The sequence below is a fragment of the Neovison vison genome, chromosome 11 (assembly GCF_020171115.1).
Source record: "Neovison vison isolate M4711 chromosome 11, ASM_NN_V1, whole genome shotgun sequence".
In the NCBI taxonomy this organism is placed as follows: Eukaryota; Metazoa; Chordata; class Mammalia; order Carnivora; family Mustelidae; genus Neogale; species Neogale vison.
Window position 1 is genome coordinate 124274604 of NC_058101.1, and position 15621 is coordinate 124290224.

Sequence of the window (15621 nt, forward strand, 5' to 3'; positions counted from 1 at the left end):
AGACTGAAGTGACCCATCTGACTTGGTGAGTTGGGGACCATTTGTAATATCAACTGGACCCATTTCATTTAGGATGGTGAAAGAAGAAGCTTGATTGAAGCAGATTTGGGGGTGGGTACTGACCAGGAAAAGAGGAAGTGGAGATGAAAGAGAAAGGATGGGAACAGGCTGGACAGTGGCTATGAAAGAATCTTGGGATCAAAGAGGTGTTTTAGGGACGCCTGGGTGGCTCAGTTGGTTAAGCAGCTGCCTTCGGCTCAGGTCATGATCCCAACCTCCTGGGATCGAGTCCCACATCGGGCTCCTTGCTCAGCAGGGAGCCTGCTTCTCCCTCTGCCTCTGCCTGCCATTCTGTCCGCCTGTGCTCGCTCTCTCTGTAAAATAAATAAATAAAATCTTAAAAAAAAAAGAGGTGTTTTATTTCAGAGCTTGAAAAATCTGTGCAATGATCCAGTAGCAAAACAAAGGATTAAGGGCCAGAAGAGATGGTAGGGAGGCCATCCTTTGGAGCAGGATAGGTGATATGAACCTATCTGGGAGAGCGGTCTGAGAGAACAAGCAGGGCTTCCTCCAGAAGGCACTCTGGAAGTCATTCCAGATAAGCAGTTGGGATAGGCCTGGTCTGTAGAGTGAAACTTACTTTTTTGGTGTCCCTTTAAACTAAAGGGACAAGACACCCTCCCCTCGACCTAGCAGCTCCTTGGGTAGGATATGAAGCAGAAATCATAGACTCTAGTGTGAGTGGACTAAGATAGGTGGGGTCTAGGTTTACTTGGAGAGTCTGTGTCCTCCTGGGAGAGCAGATACTTCAGGGCTCCAGCTACATTTGTCATGGGAGGATAGGGGGCCAAGAGAGGCCAAAAGTCTGGATTTTTCTGTGAAAGCTCCCAATTTAAAAATATTGGCAAATATTAAACAAACAAACAAAACAGCATGTGGGTCAAATGAGATCTGTCTGCTGGCCCAATCTGCTCCTGGGCACCAGTTTGCAACCTCTGATTTGGAAGACCTCTTTTAGGGGTTAAGCTTATTCTGGCATTTTCATGTGACAAATCCATCCTCCCTGAATAACTATGGGGAAAAACATTAATATGGAAAATAACATGGATAGTTGGAGAAAAGAAGCACAATAATGTGTTTAATCCTCCTAAATCTTGTTATATGCTCTGACCCCTCCAGGACTTTAATTTTAGTAAGTTGATTCCCTTATGTCCATGCCTATTAACTGAATTTTCTTTGTTCACTTTAAAGTTCTCTGAAAAGTTGGATGGCTTCAGGAACCAGAAAAGACTTAATTACATAGCTTATTACTAAAAATAAAATGAAAAACAGTACTTTTTTTTTTCTTTTTAATTGGGCTCTTGGACTACAGGGCAAGTCTGAAAAAAATTATAGATACAAACAGGCAAGATATCTGCATGTGCCAAAGGAAATTGGGAGCTTTTGTAATTTATGTTCTGCATGGTTTTGACTATTAATCATATGTTTGTGGCAGGATGGTGATTGATGATACTTGAAAACCAGAGAAGACACACGGAAACCTTGTATCAAGGAGGTGCTAAGGAAGGATCCTTCAATTCAGAAATTTGATGAAGTAAGCTACGGACAGGCCCTACTTCGCAAATGTCAATGTCCATCAGAATCACTTAGAGAGCTTGTTAAAACGTAGGCTGCTGGGCCCTGTCCCAGGGTTTCTGATTTAGTGGGTTTTTCAGGGCTGTCCAAGATTTGCATTTCTAATAAGTTCACAGCACCAGAAGCTGGTGCTACTGATCCAGGGACTGTCCTCTGACAACCTCTATTCCAAAACATCTCTAGGCTTTATTATTTACAGATATTATAACTGAACCATATTATGTTTACATTTATGTAAATTCATCAAGTCTCTTGGTTTGCTAAATTGCAATAAATTGCTAAAGTGGATGTATGCTTTTGAACCAGTGGACTGAAGATCTGCTTTTAGTTGTGTGAGAACAGATGTGCTGGTCCAAGCAGGACACATTCTTTGTCATATAGGGCCCAGGTTGTCTAATCTCTTTTGGATGCTGTTGTTTCATCTGGGGTGGTTTTGGTGACACCAATATCTTGATTATTGAGCTATTGACTATCAGTCCAACCCCTGCCCCCACCCCCCCCCCCAACTGTGCTTTGTGATGCAGGGATTAGAACTCTGCAGATTGCCTTTCTCTTGGGCAAGTGGTTTCCCTGTTAGGTTCTGCCAACAGGGGGTGCTGCAAGGTTAGGGGAGGAAGGACTGGATCCTTCCGGTCTACTTGTTTTTGTCAGTGTTGCCCCAGAAATAACTATTCATTTAGGCAGTGACAATTGGTTCCAGTTTCCAGTGCTCCCCTCATTCTCAGAATAAGACTCATTGCACTCTCTCATATATATTGCTCCAGATAGCTAATGCCTTTTCCCTTGGAGATCTGGGTTTTAGATCCACAGTGTTCTTCCTCCCAGTCTAGAGACACCAACTTGACTACAAGCAGCACATTTCCTTGGAAGTCTGGGTCCTCACTCTTCAGGGTTACTGTTCTAGGCTTTCTAACTATTGCATTTTCTTCCCTTAGTTCCCCTAGCCTGAGAAGTGGCAGCTGCCTCCAGCAGTAACTATCTCTGTGTTACCTCAGAGCCCCCTTTCATTTTTCAGTCCTTCAAATATTTGTTTAAATAATCCCTGTATTAAATTCTCTCTGTTCAAAAAATAACTGGTGGGTTTTGCTTTTCTGACTGAACCCTGATAACCAGCCACATCCATCTCACTGTGATGCTGGACTGCATACCTTGCTCCTGCCTTCGAATTCCAGAATGTGGGTAGTATCATGTGCTTTAAAAGCTACCCAGCAAGCATATAAACTGCTGTGTTTCTCCAGCTGTGGTTCCAGGGAACATTTGAATCAGAATCAGAATCATTTGGGATGCTTATTAAAAATGCAGTCCCTGGGGTGCCTGGCTAGCTCATTTGGGAGAGCATGGAACTGTTGGATGTCTGGGTCATGAGTTCAAGCCCCTCTCTGGGTGTAGAGATTACTAAAATAAATATAAACTTAAAAAAATGCATATCCCTGGGCCCTACCCCGAGACCTTCTACATTTTATTTTTTATTTTTTTTTTAAAGAATTTTTAAAAAGAAATTTATTTATTTATTTATTTGATAGACAGAGATCACAAGTAGGCAGAGAGGCAGGCAGGGAGAGAGAGGATGAAGCAGGCTCCTTGCTGAGCAGAGAGCCTGATGCGGGGCTTGATCCAACGGCCCTGAGATCATGACCTGAGCTGAAGGCAGAGGCTTTAACCCACTGAGCCACCGAAGTACCCACCTTCTACATTTGAAACAAACTTTTTAGGTGAGTTTTCACAGTGGGTGTAATGTTTGATTTTATGTGTCGACTTAACAAGCCCGTGGTGCCCAGTTGTTTATCAAACATCAGTCTAGATTTGTTATGAAGGTATTTTCTAGATGTGATTCATATTTAAATCAATAGACTTTGAGTAAAACAGATTCTCTATAATGTGAGTAGGCTTCATTGAGTCAGTTGTAGGTTTTAAGACCAAAGACTGAGGTTTCAGAAAGAAGAGGACTTGGGCCTTAAGACTATGACATAGAAACTCTGCCTGAGTTTCTAGTCTGTTGGCCTACTCTGTGGATTCAACACTTACCTGATTTCTCAACCTACTGGACTAGCCACCAAAATTGTGTGAGCCAGTTTTTTTTATCCATCCATCCACCCATCCATCCATTCGTCCGTCCATCCATCCATCCATCCATCCATCCATCCATCCATCTTATTGGTCTGTTTTTCTGGAGAACCCTGACTAATAAATTACATATGGGGCTCAGGAATCTGCATTCGAGTAGCCCACCAGGTAAATTGTGATGAGTTTGGCTGTGAAGCTTCCTGTGAAGGTTTTAGAGAGCGGAGGACACTGTGGAAATGGTCCCCAATTGCTTTGGGAAAGTTCTTTTTTACATTCATTTGTTAGCTATTTCTCAGGGGAAAATCGTGGGCCTAGGAACTATTTCAAGCACAGGGCATATTGCAGCATGCAAGACAAATCTAAGAGACTTTTTCTAAAGTACGAGGTTCTTACTCCAAAGGACTCCTGAGATGCATCTTCCTGAGCAATTAAAAAAAATAAAGCATAGTATGTATTTTAAAGGTCTTCAGGTATCTTCTTTCCCTACTTTGACATGAAAGTATTTCCCTTATTTTGGTAAAAATATTTTAAACTCAATTCAAGAAGTACTTACTTTGTACCAGGCATTACATTACTTTCCCCTTTAACGGCTCATAGTTTAGTGAGGAAAGCAACCCAGCCATTGAAATACAGCAGAGTTGTTCTAACGCATGAATGTGGTATCCTGTCAGGACAGGGAGGGCTCTGTCCCGAAGCTGGCTTCTTTATGGGTATGACCTGAATTAAGTCTTTCCTTGAATGGATGAAGTTGTGTTGTTTGTGTAAGGTTTGCAGAATCAAGCTGCTAGGGTATCCCATCATTCGACTCCATAGATCCCGAAGTTTCTTAGTTTCTTAGTTTCTGTTGGCTTCTCTTTAGTTGGTGCCAGACTCATCATTGTGTGCATGTGTGGAGTTGAGGCAGGAGGTATTGGAAATGAAGTTGTTAGAGGGAGATAACATTGAGTCTTGATCCCACATTTTAAAAAAATCTTTCATTATTTTGTTGGTTTCCTTTTGGTGTTTTCTTTGCAATGCTCTGTACATTTGAAAGTAAGTCTTAATCATCATATGTAATAAAATTAAGGTAATAATATTCTTATTGATAATGAGGCATTTCTCTTTGAATGTTGTATTTAGTAAGTGCTAGGTTGCAAGTTTCTCATAAGGAACAGATTTACCAAGAGATCTCAGAGGAATGTGCTGCATATTTCATGGGTAGATAAGGAAGAACTGAGGTAGATTAATATCTAAAGAATATGTGTATGCTGAAATAAAGATAGTTCTTTCACATTGAAGCACAACTTTAAGTTACTGGATCCTTCTTCAAAATATACTTCTGAAGATAGTTTTTCAAAATCATATGGCCACATTCAAATTAATTGAGGTGAAAGGAAAGTTAATGTTTTATTTATTCACCAGTGAAAACAGCAGAATTTATGCATCATAAGTTTTTTAATGTCACGATATTTGATATATATATTTGATATATATATAAATATATATTATATATATTTTAATAATATACATATTTTATATAATATATATATATCCTGCTTCTAACAGCATAGCTTAGTTTTGCCCATTTTTATATTTTATATAAATAAAAGGATACATTATACACTATTTTGCTTCTGTTTTATTTAACTGTTTTGATTTGGAGATACACATTGACGCATATTGGCCAACATTTGAGTAAAATGACAAGGAGGCCTTTTTAAATGTTGGAAAACATGTTTTTGGAGAAGGCTTTAGCATACACATTCCAGTTTCTCTCTCTTAAAAGCTCTGAATTTTTCTGGGCTTTTCTCTAAACTCTATCACAGCCAGTAAGAGCTAAGAGGTGTGAAAATAGAATGTAAAATATCCATTAATAATTTTTATATTACTTCCATGTTAAAATGATCATATTTTGGATATATTTGGCTAAATAAAATACATTATTAAAAATAATTTTATCTGGTTTTTTTATAAGTATGGCAACTAGGAACTTTAAAGTTACATAGGACACTTGCATTATATTTCTGTGGGTAGCATTGATTTAAAGTGTCAGCAGGGCTCAGAAGGGTTTAGTGACTTGAATAGTAAAGATTCTAACATCCTCTTGCTGGCATCATCAGCTTTTATGATTCTCCCAGTGGTCAGAATCCTGCTCTAAGCTCTTGGGCAAAAGGCCAAAGCATTCCTAGATTTGGGGGAGATGGAGACTTGCTTTCCTTGCTATAACTTTGCCATATCTTTAGAACCAGGTTGCTTCAGAAATGCATCAGTTTCACCAGGAATTTCTGCATTTTCATCTTATCTCATGTCTTGGTTCAAATTGGTCCTCTCACTGGAAGGGCCTCCTTTCCCCTACTTTCCATCAGGTGGTACCTGCCCTTCACCTCTTCTCTATGCTGCCTTCTCATAACTAGAACAGGCATGGATTCCAAAAGACTTCATTTGGAAAATATTGCAATCAGTATTTGATTTTCATTATGCATTTTCATGACAAGCTGTAATAGTGGTTGAGGTCCTCGGTAGCCAGTTAGTGCTATTTTACTCATAATGTACCTATATTACATATATACACACACACACACGTGTGTGTGTATATCATGCAATATACCTATAGGTATATATATTATAAGTATATAAGTATATAACTCCTCTCCCTTCCTCTCTTCCTTCCTTCCCCAAGTATAATAAGCATCACTATGTTTTCAGCCTCTTGCAACAGTTTTCTCAGTGCTTGCTGTCTGACTGCCAGTGGCACATTTAATGTAGGTTTTTTTTGGACATCACCCTCTCACACTGAGTATCAATATTTGGGTTTAGTTAAGATGGACAGAGTTGTAATTTATTAACAAACCTCAGTGGCTTAACACCCTGAGTACTGCAGGTTGCTCCTCAGGAGGGCTGTTCCCCCTGGGAGTTCATGAAAGTTTCCTCCATTTGTTCCCACATGATCTACAAAGTGTCCTATTATTCACCTTTCTAAGTTTTGACAGTCTAATCTCCCCCTAACATAAGAATCTCAAATCTCCCCCTAACATAAGAAAACTTCACTTTGGAACTACTTCTTCTATGCGGTAGTAACACAAACTGACTGACTTACCGTCATTGGCAGGATTCATGGGCCCAGGAAATCAAGAGTGGAAATGAGTAGCTTCTTTCACTCTTAACCCTAGAATTCTCTTAGCAAAGTTTCTCTCACTGCCCCCCCCCCCCCATTCCTTATGTAGACTTGTAGGAGGCTTGGTTTCCAAAGAGAGATATTTTCCATGTTATCCAGGGTATATAACAATGGTTCCATTAACCTGGAAGTTGAAGGAGCTGCTTGGTCAGTGGGGCTCCTCATACCAGTGAATCAATAAACAGTGGTAGGGGGATTACTGTGCTGGCTGGGAGAATTTGTTCTCACCACTGAAGGTTGCTACTGACCAATGGAAGTCAGGAGGAAAATGTCTCGATTTCAGGCGGTCCCTGGGGAGCGTCTTTGTACTCCTAGGTTCAGTGATTAAAGTCAGTGGACAGGTATGACTATTCATTTCAGGCAGTACTCTAGTAGCCCAGACACCTCAGGAATGAATCTTTGGGTCACCCCACCAGGCAAGGAAGTACAACCAGCTAGAGCACCTGCTGAGAGCAAAGGGAATATAGAGTGGGTAATGGAAGAAGGAAGTTATAAGTATCAGCCAAGACCATATGGCTAGTTACAGTAAAGGGACTTTGTGTCTTTTAGGGGAGAGAAGTTTAGTCTTTTATATTGGACAAGAGTTACATGATGTTAGGTAGAGGGATGACTTTGAAATTATTTTTATTTGGAAGTTAAGTATAATTAAATGAGGTGTATGGATAAGGGGATGACTATGGTGGCTTTGCCATGTGTCAGTTAGGCTAAAATAGTTTCCTAGGATTCATTTCCTCTGTGGTTTTGGGTTAGGATGAGGTTGGGGTTGACTGCAAAAGAAATATGTACAAACTTTGGAGGGTGGAAGTGAAGCAGTAGGCCTTGTACTCTGAGATTAGTTGGGGGTTGGGGGTGCAAGGCACCTGCTGCTCCTGCTCAGAATGACTAGAGCAGCAGAGACTGAATGCTGGCTCACCTTCTTGATACAGGCAGACACTGGGCCCACATTCTTGCAGCTCCCATCCGATCTCCTCTTTAGTTTTTCAGAATCACAGTTCAGATGTGTGCATAGTTTCATGGCAAAGGGCACCAATTCCTTCTGTACATCACGAGTGTCATTGAGGTTGGAGGTGGTGAGAGGCAGATATAGGTTCTAGTCTGTCTTCATGGGTTTCCCTACTTTGTACGCATCTTTTGTTTGCCTGATAGTTCTCAGATCTACAGTGACTTTAGGCCTGCACCAGACATGCAGAGGCAAGCGCCTTCTACTGGATTCTTTTTTTTTTTAATTTTATTTTTTTAAGATTTTATTAATTTATTTGACAGACAGAGATCATGAGTAGGCAGAGAGGTGGGCAGGGGGCTGGGGAGTGGGGGCAGCAGGCTCCCCGCTGAGCAGAGAGCCTGATGCGGGGCTGGATCCCAGGACCCTGGGATCATGACCTGAGCCGAAGGCAGAGGCTTAACCCACTGAGTCCCCCAGACACCCCTTTCCACTGGATTCTTTACTAGTTCTACTGTTGCATAAGGTCAGTCCTTTTAATAAACCCCTTATTCCATATTGCTGATAGTGGTATTGCTTCTCTGTTAAACCCTGATAATACTAATAACTTCTGTTTTTTTGTTTTTGCTTTTGTTTTTGTTTTTAACTAAACACTGACCAGTATAATGTGCTAGGTAATGGCCCACCATTCTACTTTAGCAGGCAGATGTTAAATGAATGAATTCACTTAACTTAAAAGTTCATTCTGTGTTCTTTCTTTACCACAAAGCACTTGTTTTCTAATTCCTTATCACTCATATATGCATCCAACTAGAGTTTTCCAGACATTGTGTGAATGTAGCAACAGATAAGGTTGGTTGCTGACCTCAAGAGCTTATGAAGAAAAAGACATGTAATTGTAAAAATTTGATTTTTATTACCACAGTTCCACTAAGCTGCTCTTTAAAGACCTTTGAAGACTGATCACTGAAGATACTCTAATTGTCCAATCTAGTTGTTATTTGCTTAACTTATCCCACCTATCTCCAGAAGCAGTGGGGATTGGGCTTTACTAATTATTTCATGGAAAGTGACAGCTATGGGAGCAGGGCTATTGTTTGTCTTGTTTTCTGTTGTATCCCCAACACACAAAAAAGTATGTGGCATGAGGAGGTGTTAATAAATATTTGTTGAATAAATGATTAAACATATTTGCTCCTTTTAAGGATTTGCTTTTTCATTAGTCTCTGAGATATTATCATCTGTGTATTTCTTCTACTAATGCTCCCTTGCCCTTTTTCATTGGTCTCTCCTCTGTAAATATAGGCCTTCCTTAATATCCTCAATTCCCTGCTTACCTTCTCCCTCTAGATTATATTTATTTATTAAACAAATATTTAATGGGTATACATCAGAAATTATGCTACTTTTGGCTCAACAGTGAGCCAGTCAAGTGTGCTTCTTCTCTGATGTCACCCAGTTGATTTCAAATACCAAATACCATTTGAAGAAAACTTCAAATACTTAAACTATTTGGATCTCTTTTTAATAGATGTCCTCAGCTCAAATTTAATATTTCCATAATAGAATTTTCTGTCATTTACAAAAATATTCTTACTTACAGGCACCATTATTCTTCTGTTCTCCCTTTATCTTTCACAGTCTGCCAACTGTTCACCCTTGTTGCTTCTTTCTCATATCTATCCCATTCATTGCTGCTGACCTAGTTTTGCCCTTGTCAGTTCTCACCCATGAGTACTGTCAGGAATCCAACTCTGTTCCCTTGGAAGGCTTTTCATGCTCTCCTTCCCACTGCTGCAGGGATAATCTTGCTAGAAGAGCTTTTAATGACTCCATGTGTTTTGAGCATAACATCTGAGGCTCTGTATCTTCTGTCCTTAACTCTCTTGATCTACATTTATCCATTTATTTCACTATTTTTCACTCGTTCTGGACTTGTGGCCATTTCTTGGTATGTTATTTGCTTAGAGCTGATGCTACTTCCTCAGTCTGGAATGTCTTTTACTTTCTCCAATTAAAGCCTCTTGATCAGTTAAGTTTTGGCTAATCATTACCTAAGAATTGCCCAAGTTTACACAGAAGGAATAGATCATTAATTTTTCTGATATCCTTCACTTGTGCTTTTCCTGTCTTGTAATACAACAGAGCATCAGCTCCTTAAAATATTTATTTATCTTTGTGTCTTTGACAATGGCACTTAATGCAGGAACTGATGATGGTAGTGCTGTTTACATGTTTATTTAAATAAATATTTTTTTTTATATAAGAAAAGCACTTAACTTAGGGAGGAGGAGGCATATGGAAGTAAGGTAGGAAGAGCTTCTATCAAGTAGGACCAACATAGTACTTAGAGCCTGGGAATGTCAGAGACAAATTTTTACAAGGGCTGGCCAGGTGAGTGCTGGGATGTTGGGGAGTTTTTGTGAAGAAGGGAAGGGAATTCAGCTATAGAAAGTTTGAAACACTTCTGACCCCAGTGGTCATTCTCATTCTGAAACTCTTGAAAATGCCTCTAACTTTTTGAAAGATTCTAGACTTGACTAGTTTAAGCATTAGTCAGATCTACTTTCTATCTTTCTTCATTTGTCTTTGATGCTGGAGCCTTTAGAGCATAAATGAAAAAAGGAGCTAGCTGTTTTATGGAGGGATTATCATGCGATGCCTGACTTTCTCTGTCTCTATAATCTCTTGCATTTTCTCCATCAATAAGTATATCTTCCAAGTAGAAGTCCAGCCTCTCCTTGTAAGGATTATGCATTTGGTTGAATATTATCATTCTCTCTCTCTCTCTACACACACACACACATACACACACACGCGCGCGCACAGTCACACACATGAAAGACTTAAACCAATGGACGTTGGCCCGGATTGTATTCCCACTGTGTCCACTCAAAAGGGTGCTCACAAAAGGGTTCATTCATGACTCACTGACTCAGTGAGGAGTGGCTTTCCTGGGCTTGTATACATGATCAGTCCTCTTTGATCTGGTGACTCTGTCATTTTGAAAAACTTTAATTTTTTCCAAAACAGAAGAAAAATGCAGTTTGCTTTGTAGAGCAGAGATAGTGGCAAGGCAAGTTATTTATGGTTATTGCAAAATACCACAAAGAACAGCAGCCCAGGAAGGAAAGGGCAACATGGGTAACCTGTTGACAACTCTCTGGACAAATTGGAAAAGTGTGTTCCAGCAGGAGTTGGGATTAGCAATGAATAAACCACATCCTCCACAGAAAATATTAAACTTGGGAGTGGAAGAGATTTCATTTCTTTGTCCAGGCTTTGGGACTTTAGAGCTTGCAACCAGAATGATTGTGGTGAAATGTTTAGTGCTAGAAGGTGTATTATTATTCTTCTGGCCGCTCATCATGTGGAAGGGTTAATACATTTTAATTTAGGATTATTAGCACTAGATGATCTTTGCAAAAAAGAGATAATTTTTATTATAATTATTGTAAGGTACATTCTGTGGTCATCCTTTTTTTCTTATAACAAGTAATCATGAATAAAGTTTACTTACACCAGGACAGTTTGTTTTCCTAGCATCATTTCAGGAATCTCAACAGTGCTGCACTCAGTGTTAAGGGTTTGGTTATCCAGTTTGGATATTCCATTTTTGTCTGGAGTCTGGTATAATCCACTTAGATTTCATTTTGGGGATCAGCTGTCCCTGACAGCTCAGATATCATACATACACTCATGGCTTACACTGAGATACCAACTCAACTTTAGGTCTGTTCTTAACTAGCATGTCATCCTCTTCAGTTGCAAGACCCAGCCCTGACTGGAATCCTTCAGTAAGGTTGTAAGGTTTCTCACAGCCCTACATCCTTTTTGAGAGACTTGGCAATAATACTTTATATATTTTCACCCATAATCTAGTACAAGTTTTCACTTAGATCATGTTTTGAGTTCCCAAAATAGGTCTACAAGACGCTGACTCTGTTTTAAAAAGAAATGGGAAGGAGGCACTCATTCATGTTGAAGTGTTTGTCTATTTGGCAACTTTTCTAAAGATCTTGATTCATGTTTTGAGCATCAGCTTCACTTTAGCAACCGACCAGTGGTCAGCGTCATCTTAACCTTAGCGAGGGAGACCAGATACCTGCAGACATAAGCATCTTACCTCATGGCCAGGCCCGGCCAGTTAGCCTGGTGAGGGATTGGAACTCTAGACCTTTAGGTCTTGTTTCTTTAGTCACTAATTATGTGTCCTTCAGGATCCCTTTCAATTCATTTTCCATTAGCATTAGCCAGGTAACAAACAGAAAGTTTGACATTGAAAATTTTCCAAAAAATCAGAACTTGTGCTTTTTGGCACATCTAATTCTTACAGGGGGAAAATACTTTCCAATAGCATCTGGACATAAGAATGAACTTTCTAATTAAAACAAGATTCCTTAAAATTAAGAAAAGTATTTCTTATTTACTTTAGGTGCCTGAAAATTCAAACTTGAGAGTTTTATGTAAAATGCTTGAAAAAGAAATAGCCAGTGTGAAACATTGGACAGTAACATGACAGTAACATGACTCAATAGTCCCTCTGTTGAAAAGGAAAATGAAGAAAATACTGAGGACTGATTGAGAAAGACTCTGAATCGAAGGAGAAGGAGAAAATAGAAATAAGGTAGAAACTCATGTTCTCATATTCTGTATTTTCCCTCAATCTTGGCAGAAGAAAGATTCTTTGTACACAGGGCCTATAGATCTTAGGAAAAAAATTTTCCCATGGGTCACCTTTGCTTGTGCATACCTTTCATTTGTCACCAGTAAGTCTTCTGTTCCTTGAGATTTCATGTGAAGTCAAAGGTTTTCCTTGGCTTCTACTCCATCATCTCACATTTCCCTGCTTACTAAAAGCCCCTTGCCTGGCATCCTCTGTCCACTAGACCATGGCAGTGCTAACAGACTGGGAAGAAAGGTGAGTTAAACAGCATGCTTTTTCATGTTTTTTTTTTTTTTAATTTATTTATTTATTTGAGAGATGGAGAGAGTGAGCACGAGCAGGAGGGAGAGAGAATCTGAAACAGACTCAGTGCTGAGCATGGAGCCAGATGTGGGACTTGATCCCAGGACCCTAAGACTATGACTTGAACCAAAACCAAGAATCAGATGCTCAACCAACTAAACCACCCAGGCACCCCTTTATGGGGCTTTTGAACAATGAATTTTAACTCTAATGCATAAGTATCCTTGCTCAGTTCATGAATAAAACCTATTTTCCTTATTTTAAAAACTAATTCACCTAGATAACAGAAAATCATCTATCATGTGCCACTGAAAAGTAACTTGCTGTCTGGGCCTTAGTTTCTTGTAAAAGAAGGATTTGACAGATTTCTTTCCATCATTAGAATATAAGTTTACTTTTAGTCTGTTACTAATCCAAACAAATGATTGTATTTTCTCTTGTAATTGGGCAGTGTAATTCTGCTACTTACCTAAGTGGCCTTGGAAGTTGTTCCCTTTCAAGCACTGAGCTGTTGGTGTGGAGTTTACTTCTAAGCCACCCACTGTCTTTGATTGGGTGAATTTTTATTTTTGTGTATGTACATATGTATGTATTTTTATATTGACTCATCCCTCTATGAACAATGCTTACTAGTTCCTAAGAAATGTTGGAGGAAGTCATGAGATGTTCTTAAAATTCTTTGTGACTTTCAGACCAAATGCTGAATAAATATAAAGTTTGGTAATTCTTATCAGCAGTTGTTTGCAAATCAGGTGATGCTCTTCATGGCAATTGCTTTTGGATAGAGAATAACAGAGTGAGTTTTTTCTCAGAGTGTATTCCCCCCCGCCCCCAAATTGAGAACTTTTTTTTTTTTTAAAGATTTTATTTATTTATTTGACAGAGAGAAATCACAAGTAGAAGGAGAGGCAGGCAGAGAGAGAGAGAGAGGGAAGCAGGCTCCCTGCTGAGCAGAGAGCCCGATGCGGGACTCGATCCCAGGACCCCAAGATCATGACCTGAGCTGAAGGCAGTGGCCTAACCCACTGAGCCACCCAGGCGCCCCCAAATTAAGAACTTTAAGGGAATGTTTTGTCTGGTTCCTTAAAGAATAAATTCTGAACTCTCCCTCATGAAAGACAAGGCCCTACTGGTCCGGGCCTGTGCTGATAGATCTGACATCATCTCCCACCACTCATGTCTCTTCCTGCCAGTTGCTTTGTCTTCTTCTTGTCCTTCGTATGCTCCCAGTGGTTTCTGTGTTAGGGCCTGAGCATTTTCTCTTGCCTCCACCTGGAATGCTCTGTCCCCAGATTTCTGTGGCTGCCTCCTTCTTGTTAGTGAAGCTCTGCTTAGATGTCACCTTCTCAGAGAGGGCTTCAGTGGTCACCTGATTAAAACGAGTTCCCATCCCTACTTCATCCCCAGTGCAGTCATGGTCTACCTTATCACCTGGTTTCATTGTCTTCACAACAATTAATTCTAGATAAAATGATCTTGTTCACTTATTTAATTCCCTTTGTGTCTGTCCCTGCCTCATAGAATATTATTTCCCTGTGAGCACAAACTTTGTTTTGATCACAATTATATTCAACAAATATTTAGTCAACGGATAAGTAAATAAATACTGTATGTCAGTGCTATCCAACAACTTTCTACAATGACAAAGATGTTCTATAATTTGCAATACCCAATATAGTAGCCACTAAGTCACATGTTCCTATTTTATACTTGAAATGTGACTGCTGCTACAGAGAAACTGAATTTTAAGTTTTGCTTAATTTTAATTCATTAAAACTTTGAGTTTTAATGTATGCATATAGCTGGTGTCTACCATATCGGACAGTACCACTCTTTTCTGTCTTTGCTACTTAGTGACTGAATCAATAGCAAGAAACCAATACTGTTGTCAATAGAAAGGGCAGTAGCAACTTTTGGAGTGTTCTTTTTTTTAATATTTTATTTATTTATCAGAGAGAAAGAGAGAGGGAAAGAGAGCGAGCACAGGCAGACAGAATGGCAGGCAGAGGCAGAGGGAGAAGGAGGCTCCCTGCCGAGCAAGGAGCCCGATGTGGGACTTGATCCCAGGACGCTTGGATCATGACCTGAGCCGAAGGCAGCTGCTTAACCAACTGAGCCACCCAGGCGTCCCAAGGAGTGTTCTTTTTTATGTTACTTTCTTTTTACCTCTCAATGGGATCAGTGGAGAGACCATCATCATCTAACAAATCAACACAAAACCATCTTTTGGATGCAATTTTTTTAAAAATTTATTTTTTATTTTCAGCATAACAGTATTCATTATTTTTGCACCACACCTAGTGCTCCATGCAATCCGTGCCCTCTATAATACACCTGGTACCCCGACCTCCCACCCCCCACCCCTTCAAAACCCTCAGATTGTTTTTCAGAGTCCACAGTCTCTCATGGTTCACCTCCCCTTCCAATTTACCCAAATTCCCTTCTCCTCTCTAATGCCCCTTGTCCTCCATGCTATTTGTTATGCTCCACAAATAAATAAAACCATATGATAATTGACTCTCTCTGCTTGACTTAATTCACTCAGCATAATCTCTTCCAGTCCTGTCCATGTTGCTACAAAAGTTGGGTATTCATCCTTTCTGATGGAGGCATAATACTCCATAGTGTATATGGACCACATCTTCCTTATCCGTTCGTCCGTTGAAGGGCATCTTGGTTCTTTCCACAGTTTGGCGACCGTGGCCATTGGTGCTATAAACATTGGGGTACAGATGGCCCTTCTTTTCACTACATATGTGTCTTTGGGGTAAATACCCAGGAGTGCAATGGCAGCGTCATAGGGAAGCAATTTTTAACATCCATCAGTGGGAGCAGTGAGAGAGAAAGGTTTATTAGCTG